Genomic DNA, 12,137 nt, shown 5'->3' on the forward strand with positions numbered 1-12,137 from the left:
TAGATCATAAAACAAAGTTTGACAAATTTTTAAAAAATTGAAACCATATCAGCTACCTTGTCTGACCACAACAAAACTAGAAATTAACAACAAAATGGACACTAGAAACCATACAAATACATGGAAATTAAACAACATGCACCAAAACAACGAATGGGTCAAAGAAGAAATCAAAAAGGAAATTAAAAAATTCCTGGAGAAAAATGAAAACAAAACACAACATACCAGAACCTATGGGATGCAAAAGCAGTTCGTTGTAAGAGGTAAATTTATAGCAATAAATGCCTACATCAAAAAAGAAGAAAGACTTCAAATAAACAACCGAACATTACACCTCAAGGAACTAGAAAAACAAGAAACCAAACCACAAATCAGAAGAAGGAAGGAAAAAGATCAGAGCAGAAATAAATGAATTAGAGATAAAAAAAAATACAAAAGATCAGTGAAATAATGAGTTGGTTTTTCAAAAAGATTAACAAAATCGATAAGCCTTTGGGTAGACTAACAAAGGAAAAAAGAGAGAAGACTCAAATAAATAAAATCAGAAATGAAAAGGGAGACATCACAACTGATAACACAGAAATAAAGAGGATCATAGGAGACTGCTGTGAACAGCTACATGTGAACAAACTAGAAAACCTAGAGGAAATGGATAAATTCCTGGACATGTACAACCTACCAAGACTGAATCATGAAGAACTAGAAAAGCTAAACAGACTGATAATGAGTAATGAGATTGAAGCAGTAATAAAAAGTCTCCCAACAAAGAAATCCCCGGACCAGATGGCTTCACTGATGAATTCTACCAAACATTTAAAGAACTAATACCAATTCTTTTCAAACTCTTCCAAAGAATTGAAGAGGAGAAAATACTTCAAAACTTATATTGCTTTTTCCAGCTTAATCAAATAAATCATTGTGGTTTGTGTAGATATATATTTTCATTTCTCTTGGGTAAATTCTTAGGGGTAGAATTTCTGGGTCATATGATACATTTAAGTTAACTTTTGTCAAACTATCTTCAGGACAAGATTAAAAAAAAAACTTTTAAGGCCTAACGCTCTTTATAAATATTGTTTATTGAAACTCTATTTCCTTGACTTGTGCATTTGAAGAAAAAAGAAGAAGTTGGTCTGCTTATTTTATACAATAAGGAATATTAAAAATATATAAAAGCACATCTTTAAGTTGAAGGGACATGTGGTACCAACTCTAGTCCACTACCGATGTGAAGTGCAACTTTAGGGATTGCTTTAGAATCCTTAATATCACCCAACGTTATTCACTGACAGAAATACTTGAACGAATGTTAAATGAAACTAATTTTTAAAAATTTAGATGTATGGATATAATTATTATACATCTTAGGGAACGAAAAATAAGAAGCTAATTTATATACATATTTATGTAACATCTCTCAAGTGCAGAAACATAAAGCTAATTAGTGTAAATTGGTGTACAAATAATTTCTAGCAAATAAAATGAGAAACCATGCTTAGAAAAGATCCATTGCATATGTTAAAATGACTGAAAATGTCTTAGCATTTTCACTGGCCAGCTGAAAAGTTCATTGATCTGAATAAGGAGAATCATGAAAGCAACTGGTTTTTTAGACACAAACATTCCTGCAGGCATCATCAGATTAATAAAATTCTGTAGGAATTAAGTTCAAAATATCCAGAATGTCTTTTAACTCACATGTTATGTATATGACTCTTCTTTTTTTCTCACTTTAATGTTACTTTCCTTCTTTGTGGAATTCTGGAACAAAAAATCACTGAGTGAACATTAAAAATTTTTATGATAAATAAAAAGAAAATAATATACCTATTTAGCTTGCCATCCTCATAGGATTTAATAGATTAAAAATATATCATGATTTAAGATGGACTGGAATAAATTAATGAATGATAGATGACGTGTCTGAGGGAAGGTATACAAGGTTGCTGTATACATTCCTAAATTCTTTAGTCTGGTCATATGGAGGCATCCATGTACAGGAACCTATAGAGCCTTCTAGGTACCATGGCCAAAGAGAATGAGGAGCTAGAGAGGCCAGATTTCTTATGCTCTAAGCTTTGGGTATGAAAGGCTGGGCTATTCAATAGACCAAAAGTAAGTAGGTCACATAATTCTTTATAATACCAAGCTTTTAAAAAAGTCAACTGATGTTTTTTCAGTGTCCAGATGCTATATACACATTTTTCAACGGTAGGAAACTTTAAAAAAAAAGTTATATGTACACATAATCGATTACATGAGTGTCTAAACTAGGACACACAATTTAGGGCATTTGTAAGTCAACGTCAGCATGGAAAAATGAACTGGCAATACTGGGTAGCTAATGCTTTTTGTGTGATGACCATGTGCTAGGCACTGTTTTAGTTGGTTTATATGTATTAATACATTTAATCTTTATAACAGTTCTATGATATAGGTATAATTTTGATGGCTTCCATTTATTAGATGAGGTACCTGAGGAAGAGTGTTAGGTAAATGGCCCAAGGTCACAAAGCCAGGGGGTGGCGATGTCAAGTTTGAACCCAGGCAATCTGGTTCCAGAGTCTATGTTCTGAACCCACACGCCACAACATGCTCTTTAATAATTACGCAGAGTAGCTTATTTGTAGAAAGTAAGATATATGTCTGATTATTGCCTTGTTATCTAAAATATAGCTTAAAATCTTTAAGATTTGCCCTTTTCTGATTGAGAATTTGTAATCATTTGAAAAAAAACTTAGTGAAACTTAATATGGTTAATAACTATGTTGAGAAAAACCCTACTATTTTGAACACTTTTTTTTGAAAACACAAAGCACTTTTCTGTTTAATATGTTATGCTCTTAATCAAAAATACTTTCTACAATGATGATTAGTATTCTTACTTTAGCTAAGTCTGTCTCAGGGTTTTTTTGTTGGTGACCATGCGTAATTGAGAGTCACGGACAAGTTTTGGGATGTTCTCCCCCTGACTTAAGAGTTTGCAGTGTGTTTGAACTCCTCTGCTACGGCAATGCCAGGAATGGATCCAGTAACCATTCATAAGGTACAAAATATAGTGAGAAAAAAACTTATTATATTTAGATAAATTGTCTTTTAAAACTTAGTTTTAAATTAAATGTAATAATGCTTAGGCATTTTAACAACAAAATTTATTTTGATAGAGGAAGCTTTGACTGAGTAAAAAAGCATCATATATGTCTTTCGGATGACCAGGCTGCAGTGGAAGTACAGTACCTGACACGACAAAGGTCCTGAACTGTGGCCGAGCTGAACGGAAGGCACAGCACGTGGGAGGGGAACACACTGCTTCTGGAATATGAGTTGATAAATCTCAAAGTAAGCCAAACTTTGCTTTAATATGTCTAAGTTAATACATAAAGTAAGATTGCTGGTGGGAGAGGTTTACACATTTTTTCAGTAAACAAATTGTTTTCAAACATCCTTAAGCTGGAGAAAGAGCAACTGCTTACCTGAAAATAATTGATATGCTAATTTTAGATCATTCTTTTCTAGCGTTAACCAAATATTATAAGAACCACTATTATAGTAGTTGTTTGAATTCTCTCAGGGACTTGCAATTTTTTCAGATTCTATTTCTCTGAAAATATCCCCATAACTCTTTCCTTGGTTACTTCAAGAGGTTTCTCTCAAGTTCTACTATAATTTACACGGTGTGCACTTTCTATTCCTATCTGTAATTCTGTGAAAATAAAGCTATTGTTCAGAGGGTAGTACTATGAAAGTCAAAATATATCCCCACTGAAGTATTAACATAATTTAATGTACATTCAGTGAAACTACAGCAGCCAATAAGGAATATAATTCTTATTTAAATTTGAAGTGACGGCAACAAAAGGCTTTGTTACCTGGTTTATAAATGCAAGCTGCACACCAATTTAAGATCTTTTAAAATGTTATGAACTATATAAGCTGCTCAAATTTAGCTTCTCATTGCTGAATTCAAGCTTCTTTGATTAGGCAAAGAATAAAAATAAATATCATAAAGAAGAGAATTAATAATCAAATTTCTCCTGAACTCTATATGACATTGGCTATTAATCTGCATCAGTACATGGTGAAGACATGTAAGCAGAATGTACAATGCGTAAGATATGCAAATATCAAGGTAAAGGAGGTGGTGATGCTTATTTTAAATTCTGTAGATCCATTCGCTTTTGGTTTTATAATTTGGTCTGTTTTGTTGCTGCCTCTATGATTCTGCTTATTTATTTCAAGTTTTACAACATCTATTTCTCCTTTGAGGAAATGTAGACAACTGATATTGGGATTGAGCTTAAATCGTGAGAAATACTCAATTATGGTAAAAGAAATACATTACAACTAATACTTGACTGACTTTAAATTTTATTAGAATTGAATGTCAAGTAAGCTAAGAGAGAGCTGATGGTGTAAGAATTAAACTTTAGGTTCTACTCATTATTTCTTAGAAATCAGCTCACGACATCAGTTTTGAGTAGCATTCTTATGTATAACTAAACACAGAGATACATAACATTTGGCATAATAAGGATATATGGCTTCCAGTCTCTTGAGATACCTGTTTTCATGAAAGAGACGAAGAGCTCCCATTTCTAGTTACAAGATGAATACATGTCGTAATAAAGACCAGCCATCATTTGTTATACACGAAGTATGTGGTTCTTTCTTTGACTTTTTTCTGGATCTACACAACTACAGATGACATTTATGAGAAATGAAGTGGACTAAATTCAACTGAGAAAGTGAAAGATTCTGTATCTCCATTAACTTGGGAGAGGTTTCATCACTCCACACTTCCAGACAGCCCAGTGATCTTCATGTTCTCTGAACTCACATGATCTATGACAGTCATTTGGCAATTAATTGTGCACTGAGTTAACACACAGTCTGTGTATGTCTCAGTACATGTAGAAATATATAAGAAAATATTGTTGTTCTGGGTTCTTGGAAAACATATTCTGACACTCTGAAATTTACATGAAGAAAGTTTATTGGGGAATGCTTTTGGGAACAACATGAGTGAGAAAAGTAGAAAAGGGCAAAGGAAGAAGTTGAACTGTGATGCAGATGGGACAGAATCCCTGTCTTTTTTTTGGCGGCTGGCCAGTAGGGAGGTTGCTATAAAATACTAACTTCAGGTTAGCAGAGAATATTTCAAAGTCACCTCATTGGTTGGCCTGCATTCTTGTCTCATTTGAGGACTCCAGAGTAGTGTCTTATTTGAGTTTATTCCACTGTCTAATATTTAGTATCCTGCATTTTTTAACATGTTTTACAGTTTGGCTTTGTGCTAATGGGAAAGTTATGGTTAGAATTCTTTACCTTTCCTTTAATTACTGTGTAAGATTTTGTAATCTCCTTTGTCTGATGATCTGGAGATCCCCTGCAGCTTGCAGTGCTGGCCAAAGAGCATGTGAGCTGTAGTCTGACTCTGAAGAGGATGTCACATGCTCTTTGGCCAGCACTGCAAGCTGCTGGGGATCTCCAGACCACCAGACAACTCCGGTCTAGTAGGAGAGCAACATTTTCAGACTTATCCTCCAGATAGTCCCTCACAAACTATGAGTTTTTAAAGAGTTTCATAGGGATGGAATGAAGGAGTGGATTTCTGAACTGGAAGGGAATTTTCAAAGCTATTGCAATGAATTGGGAGGTTTAGCCTTTACTAACTTTTTAAAAGTGTCCTCCTTTAGGTTGGGCTGGAGTTGTTCTATTGCCTACTCTCATATTTAATCAAAGTGTTAATAAAGAGTCTTAAGATTGGGTTCTATATCACACCATGACTCCAGTGTGGCCATAATTACTGGAAGCATGAGGGGTCCAGAAACACATACCACTTTAAAAAATTTTAAATGCTTTCACAGACATATTATTTTAATATAATGTCCACTAGAATGGGCCAGGGCCTATGTGATTCTTATTCTACTTTGTATTTATAGCCCAGGCCAGGGTTTTTGTATTTTGTTATAACTAAAGTATTTGCTCTGATCAGATCAGCTAATTGTAGCACCATAGGAAATCTGGGATGAGTTGGCAGTCGGGTTCTGGAGAAACGTTATTGTAAAACCATTTTAAGTTAGAAGCAGATATACTGGCACCAGAAAAATAATAAAATAACCTAGAATGCTTCTTGTAACCCTTACCCTAGATCCCTGCATGTAGGATGTGATACATTAACAATCCCAAAGTCTCTATATCATGTACAACCCATAGAAAATCTGATGTAATGATAAGGGGAGCTAACCTCTTCTCATTCTCTTTTGATCCCCCCCGCCTTGTGATTATAAAATACTAGGCTTGGCTGGTCCCTTTTGGAGTGTGTTTCTCAGAGCTACCCGACTTAAGCATTTACCTGGTTACAATTATCATATTGGCTCAATAAATCCTATGCTTTATATGTTTTGCCTTAGTTTCTTTTTGGTCAATGTCCACATGAAGCATGTATTCATTTCAGCTCTAAAAGTTAACAAGCCAAATATCTGCATCATCATTTGGTAGGAAAAAATCCAGGTTCAGCAAGGTTATATGACTTTCCTATGGTCACACAGCTGGTAATAACATGTTGAATTTTGAAGCAATTCCCTCTGATTTATTTCTCATTGTTCTTTCCACTCAATTATGTTGCTTATCACATTTTAAAAATTAATTCAGGAATAGCAAATATTCATTTTTTGAGGATAAATTCCAGTTTTAGAAAGAGTCAAAGGTAGTCCAGTATTAAATGTGGTATTAAAGTTGGTGATTAAGTTAGAGAACACTATTTTGGATAAAAAAAGAGGCATATGTATAAATTAACACTTTTTTGAGGCTCATAAACTGGCATATAATACATATGAGAAAAACGCACAAGTATTTTAAAACACATATTGTGACTATGTAGCCATGTGATTCTTACCTATGTTAAGATCAGAACCAGATCCAAGGAAATTGAAAACAGAAACTAGCTGAGAACAAAATATGTGGAGTTCAAAGACTGGCCATGTTTAAAAACTGAACTTTTGTTTTCAGTGATTTTTAATGCAGGCTAGTATTCAGAACTCAGCTTTTGATTTGGCCTTTGTGAAGGGTTATTTATAAAGGTGTGTGTGTGTGGGGGGGTAGATTCCTATCTACTATGTGCTAGGTGACTTACTTTATTTAATACTGATACCTGTTTATGAAACAGATATTACTTCTGTTTTAAAGATGAGGGAAAGGCTCATGGTTTTCAGTAACTGATCAAAGGTCACACAGCCAGAATCATACAGCCACAGTAGGAGGCAGAGCTAGAATTAGAATCCAGGTCCATCTGTTTCAAAGCCAAAGTCTTTATTCCAAACAATGCTGTTTCTTTTCAAAGGGATAAGAAGGACAGAGGGGAAGTAGGTTGAATGATGGTTTCATTCATGAATGATTGTTCCGAGAGTCCTAGTTATTATAACAGGGAAGAAAATAAAATCATAAAGGTTGCAAAGGAAGAAGTAAAACTGTTCCCTTTTACAGATTGTTTACATAGGAAATATGCAAGTATCCCCAAATCAACTATGAAAATTAATAAATGAATTTAGCAAAGGAAATAAGGATAATATGGAAGAATCAGTTGTTTCGTTATATAAAAACAGTGAAAATTGGGAAGTAAATTTTTTAAAAATTCCATTTACAAGAGCACCAAAAATATAAAATATCTATGAATGAACTTAACAACAACAAAAAAGCCCAAGACTGCTACACTGAAAACTATAAAACACTGCTGAGAGAAAAATAAAGGAGACCTAAGTAAGTGTTCCTACACTGGAAGACTCAATATTGTTAAAATGGCAATTCTTCCCAAGTTGGTCTATAGAGTTGATGTGATTTTAATAAAAATTTCAGCAGACATTTTTGTAGAAATTGACAAGCTGATTCTAAAATGTATATGAAACTACATAACCAAAGAAATTAAAAAAATAAGAATGAAATTGGGAGACTTATACGAGGGTATTTCAAAAGTTCATGGAAAGACCCACATTATTTTTTAATTCTATTTTTCCTTGTACTTTTTGAAGTGCCCTCGTATTACCTGATTTTAATACTTTTAACAAGTTCACAGTAACCAAGACAGTGTGGTTTTGGTGAAAGCATACACATACAAATTAGACCAGAATAGAGTCCAGAAATAGACTCACATGTACTCAGTCAACGAATTTTTGACAAAGGTGCTAATGCAATACAATGGGAGAAACAAAAGCCATTTCAGAAAATGGTCCTAGATCAACTAAATATTTGTATAGACACAAAACAATCATCTACCCTTACCTCAAACTACATACAAAAATTAAATTATAGTGGATCTTAGACTTAAATGCAAAATCTAAGACTGTAAAACTTTTAGAAGAAATTGTAGGAAAATCCTTTGCGAACTTGCAATAGGGAAAGTTATTTCAGAACAGGAAACATAAAAGAAACAATTGACAAATTGGATTTCTTCAAAATAAAAAAGATTTGCTTTTTGTCATTAATAAAATATAAAGGCAACCACAGACAGAGAAATTATTCAAAACACATATATCAACATAATGACATATCTAGAAAATGTAAGGAACACTTGTGACTCAATGATAAGACAAACAACTAAATAAGAAAATAGGCAAGAGATATGAATAGACACGTCTCCAAAGAAGATACATGGATGGTAAATAAGCACATTTAAAAAGTCATTGGGGAAATATCAACTGTAAACACAATGAAATAAATGCCCCTACAGACATACATAAATAGAAATTAAAATTGATAAAAATGTAAAAACTGGCCATTCCAATTGTTGGCAAAGATGTGGAGGAAACAACTTTCATAACTACTAGTTAAAATGTAAAATTATACAAACACTTCAGAAAACAGTTTGACAGTCTTTTAAAAAGTTTTACCTCTACCATACGACATAGCTATTCCACTCCTAGGCATTTACTCAAAGGAAACAAAAGCATTTGTTCACCTAGAGGACACGAATGTTCATAGAGCTTTATTTGTAACATCCCCAAAGTGGAAACAATACAAATGTCCATCAATGGATGCAGGATAAACAATTTGTGATATATCCAAGCAATGCAATACTCACTCCGCAATAAAAAAGGAATGAGCATGGAACAACATTTATGAATGTCAAGCTAATGCTGAGTAAAAGAAACCAAGCAAAACCAACGTACATACTGTATTTCTACTTTAACAATATTTTAGAAAATGTAAACTAGCATATAGTGACAGAAAGCTCACTTGGTTGCTTGGGGAAGGGGTAAAGTGATGGATAGGTTATAAACAGGCACAAAGAAAGTTTTAGGGATGATGGAAATGTTTGCTATTTTTATCATGGTGATGTATGTACGAACATGCCAAATATGTGCAGTTTTGAGTTCTTCAATTATACCTCAATAAAGTTGAAAAAGAAGCAGTAGACTGGTCCACAGATTTTCCACCTCTGGAGCAGCTTAGTTTCCATTCTTAAGAAGTCCTAGGTTAAATTCCAGATGAAGATGGAGTATATCTAACTTTATTCACTCCAGATACCGAGACAAAACTACATAAAGGGATTTTTTTTTTTAAAGGTATAAACTCACAAGAAGGGGAAGTGACAACAATAAGTTTTGAACACTATGAATCAGCAGGACAAGTAGTAAATTACCTGAGAATGCCAAAATCTTAAACTGGCAATGAGCAAGGTCAAGAACCAACTCAACTAATGTTGCAAAAGTCCCAGAAATTATCACTACTGAGTACTGCTGGAAGTGGGAGTGAAAGGAAGCGGGAAGGTAAACAAGAGAACAGATTGAAATCCCCTTTAGAAGGGGTTAGGTGCCTACACTCCCCTCGCCTGCTCCACGATCCTGTACAACTGCTCCTCTCCACCCAGACATGAAACTGGAAGTTTACTCCTTGAAGAGGGTACAATGGAGGGTCTCTAGACTGGAAGCATCTGGCATAACTGAGAATAGAGGCATCACACTGAAGATAGGCTGCTCAGGGCATATATGCACAATGAATGCTGAAGCTCCTGCCTGCTTCCCTCATGGGCTTAAGAGCAATGGTAACCAGGCCTTTACTTTCTACACAGGAGACAGAAGAATCTTCTCTATGGAATCTGATCAATCCAAGAGGAAAACACCTAAAGAGGCTGACATTAAAGGTTCTGAATAAACAGCCCTTTTATTCTTGACTGTGACACTTGGTACAAAAGCTCTGACCTTAAGCTTACAGTTTTTATCAGCTTTTTAGTTCCCTTTTCTACATATGAGAAGACAAGCAAGAATTAATAGACAGGTGAGGAAAGTTTGTAAATGAAAGATAATAAGTGAAAGAGAAAAATGCAATTTTGTGGAAATTTTTAAGAAACCACCATTAATATCCCCAGAAGAAAAAAAAAATCCATGTATAAAGAACAGGATGCTTTTTAAAATGAATATCCCAAAACAAAAATGAATTTGGAAGTTAAAAAAAAATTGTATGACAAATGAAATACTCAAAAAAAGATTTGAGAGATAAAGGAATTTCTTCCTGTAAGAACTGCAAAACCAAAGTCCAAACCAAACCAAAACAAAAAACAGAAATGGAAAAAAAAGAGAGAAAAATAAGAAAATCTGAAGACCTGAAGCCTGAAGTCAAGGAATTTCAGGAAGAGATTCCAGGGAAGTGGAGTAAAGAATTCATCAAAGTAATTCAAGATCATTTCCTAAAACATGTGGTTTTCTAGAGTGAAAGGAAATGGCAAAATCAGTGAAAATTGATTCACACCAAGGGCCATCATAATATTTCAGAACATTGGGGATGAAGAGAAAACCCTACAAGCTTCCAGAGGGGGAAAAACCAAGTTACTTAAAAAGCAAAAGGAATTAGAATAGCTTCAGATTTCATAAAAACAGTATCAAAAACTATAAAACAATAAAAAATATCTTCTACACTATAAGGAAAAATGTATTGAGAGGGTATTTAAACAAGTAGGGAAGGATTTGAGGTCAATTTAGGGATAAGTACACAGAAAGTTAAGCAAATGGGAAAAAACCCAAAACAATTATTAGCTCCAGGGTAAATGAAATATTGAGCAGAGAAGGAATTTTAATCATATTTTATTACATGGCTCATTTCTGAATTACATACATAGGTATGATAATATAAATATAAATCCTACCTAATCAAGATTTTGATTTAACTCTCCTGGGAAGGGAACGGGCAAAGGGAGTGAACATATATTTGGGAACAAGGGGGAGAAAAAAGAGCCAAATCCTTACCTTCCATATTTAATAAATAATGCCTAACACTGAAAAAAAGTCTAGAAATAGCAATATACGTATGTTCTTGGTGTAAATGCCAAGAGTCAGCTAAGAGTTGAAAATGATCACTTTACGGATGGAGAAATGAGAAGTGGGTTGTCTTGAAATTTCTTTCATACTAACAAATCTTATAGAAGTACGTTACTCTTGAGCTATGTGCAGGTATCACTTTGATAAGAAACAAAAAATTTTTTTAAAAATGGTCCTCGGTTCTAAAGTTTCCAACCTCCAGAATTTCTAATCACTCTAGCGAAAACCTCAGGAACCGTTGACATTTCTCCCAAATACGGGATGAGATCATGGAAACTGAGACTTACATCATGGATACTGAGACTAAGCTCTTAGCTCATGGATTCTTGGACCTCTAGGGCAGCTTCAAGCATGGCTTATATCTGACATAACCAACCCCCTGCTGAATGATAGAAAAGTGAGAATATATAGATAATATCAACCCTAAGTAGGGTTGAGGGTAATTAATTTTGTCATAGTGGGGATAGCTTCAAGTGGAGGGTGGTTCCCTCATCAACTAGCTTGTTACCAGGATTTTCATGTTTGAGGCAGAAATACTAACAGAATATAATGCAATGTTAGGTAGGTGAGTGCTATAATCTGAACGTTTGTGTCCTTCCAAAATTAATATGTTGAAACCTAATTCCTAAGGTGAAGGTATTAAGAGGCAGAGCCTTTGGCAGGTAATTATGAGGACTCCACTTTCATGAATGGCATTAGTTCCCTTATAAAAGAGGCCCAAAGGAGGGAGGCACGTTTGCCCCTTCCTTCAGGTGAGGACACAGGGAAGGCACCATCTCTGAAGCAGAGAGACCTCACCGGACACTGAATCAACTGGCACCTTGATCT

Source organism: Cynocephalus volans, chromosome 13 (genome assembly GCF_027409185.1).
Source record: "Cynocephalus volans isolate mCynVol1 chromosome 13, mCynVol1.pri, whole genome shotgun sequence".
NCBI lineage: Eukaryota > Metazoa > Chordata > Mammalia > Dermoptera > Cynocephalidae > Cynocephalus > Cynocephalus volans.